The sequence below is a fragment of the Sapajus apella genome, unplaced genomic scaffold (assembly GCF_009761245.1).
Source record: "Sapajus apella isolate SASKATOON/1434 unplaced genomic scaffold, GSC_monkey_1.0 scaffold46, whole genome shotgun sequence".
Taxonomy (NCBI): domain Eukaryota; kingdom Metazoa; phylum Chordata; class Mammalia; order Primates; family Cebidae; genus Sapajus; species Sapajus apella.
This window is the reverse complement of record NW_022436986.1, coordinates 225,927-228,346: the sequence shown is the minus strand read 5'-3', so window position 1 is coordinate 228,346 and position 2,420 is coordinate 225,927.

The window sequence follows — 2,420 nt, the reverse complement described above, 5'->3', positions numbered from 1 at the left end:
AAGACACTAGTGCTTTAAATAATTTGGGTGTGCCCCTTCCCAGAAGTTACATCAGAAGTTTTAGGGAGCAGTCATAAGACTTTTATGTTTTAAAAAGTTGAGAAACATTTGTTTGAAGACCTGGTAGAAACACACTAAATTCACTTTTTCAAGAGTTACTCCTTGGAGGAAAATCAATTGTATGCACATGGTTCTTATTGCTTTTTTCAGATAACATAAAAAGAGTTATTAGACAAAGGAGAGCCAAATAGGAGGGTTACTCTATAAGTAAATGACTCACTAAGAGTATATCAGCAAACAAACCATGGGCACCATGTAACACACTCTAGTCTGGCTATAAACTGTAATTCTCTGTAAGGATAACAAGAATCACCATTAAGCAATCTCAGCTGTTAATAATTTAATTGCAGTGGTTTGGGGAGTTTGTCATTAAAGGAATTACAATGAAGACTAAAGCCATTAAAACAAACACAACTCTTCCCACTCTTCCCACAAAAACTCAGTACTTTCCAACCATGACCATCAGCTCTAGGAACACTTCTGTTCCTTTTACCTGAGAGGGCTCAATTTTCTAGGCTTCCTTATGCTTACAAAGGCAGAAAATGTATAACAGAACCGTTAAAAAGAAAACATCAAAAGTCAAACAAGATCTCAAGTCTTTAAAGACAGGCTTGTACCATGTTGCCCAGGCTGGACTCAAGCTCTTGGGTTCAATGGATCCTCCTACCTTAGTCTCCTGAGTAGCTGGGACTACAGGTGTGCTATAAGTCATTTTGAATTGACATGACTTTTATTCTCAGAGTAAACTGAGAACACAACAGATTTAGGCTCCATGAATGAGGCTAAAACCTTTAAAGCTTAAGGGAGGAAAGGACCAAACCTATATATAAAAGACACCTTGAATAAAAGTGAATGTGGCCAAATAGCTAAGATGTGTGCATGGCACATTTGAGAAATTAACAAATTCAGCTCTAACTTCTAGAGAAACAAATGATAGTGGTTAGTGATTGATATGCTTTGGTTGTGTTCCCACCCAAATCTCATCTTGAATCATAGTTCCCATAATTCCCACATGTTGTGGGAGGGAGCTGGTGAGAGATAATTGAATCACATGGGTGGATTCCCCAATGCTGTTCTTGTGGTAGGAAATAAGTCTCATGAGGTCTGATGGTTTTACAAGTTTCCCCCTTTGCTTGGCTCTCATTCTCTCTTGCCTACCATCATGTAAGATGTGGCTTTGCTCCTCCTTGCCTTTCACCATGACTGAGAGGCCTCCTCAGCCATGTGGAACTGTGAGTCAATTAAACCTCTTTCCTTTATAAATTACCCAGTCTCGGGTATGTCGTTATTAGCAGCATGAGAAAAGGCTAATATAGCAATGGATAAAAACAAGTGCCTAAGTATTCCTAGCCAATGCAATAAGACACAAAAAGGAAATAAAAGGTATACAGATTGGGAAGGAAAAAAATCAAACTATCTTTGTTCACAGATGACATAAGCATCTATGTAAAACATTAGCAAGAACAGACAGAAAAATCTTCTGAAACTGATAAGCAATACAACAAGGTTTCAAGATACAAAGTTAACACACAACAGCCAATTGTTTTCTGTATGCCATCAATGAACAAATGGAAGTTGAAGTTAAAAACACATTTGCATCGGCACTCAAAAGAGGAAAAGAAATACGTAGGTATTAACCTAACAAACTATGTACCAGATCTTTATGAGGAAAACAAATAAATATATACATATGCAAAACACTGATGAAAGATATCAAGGAAGAACTAAATAAATTGAAAGATATTAACACTCAAGAATAGGAAGACAATATTGTCAAGATCTCAGTTCTTCACAGCAAGCTATTTTATGGATATTGACAAATTGCTTCTAAAGTTTATATGGAGAGGTAAAAGAGGACTGACATTACTCAACTTGAAGACTTATTATAAAGCCACAATAATCAAGACAGTGTGGTAGTGTTGAAGAACAAACAATGAAACACAGTGGAGAGCCCAGAAACAGACCCACAGAAATATAGCTGATCTTTGACAAAGGAGAAAATGGTGCTGCAACAACTGAACATCAATATGCAGAAATGAATCTAGACACAGACCTTACATCCTTCACAAAAATTAATTCAAAATGAATCATAGACCTAAAAGTAAAACAGAAACATAAAAAACCCCAAAAGATGACATAAGAGAAAACCTAATTGACCTTGGGTACAGTGATGGCTTTTTATGTATAACATCAAAGTCATAATCTGTAAAAGAAATAACTGATAAGCTGGATTTCATTAAAATGAAAAATGTCTTCTCTGTGAAAGACAATGTCAAGAGAATGAGAAAACACACCACGTACTGGGAGAAAATATTTGCAAAATATACATCTGATAAAGGACTGCTATCCAAAATATACAA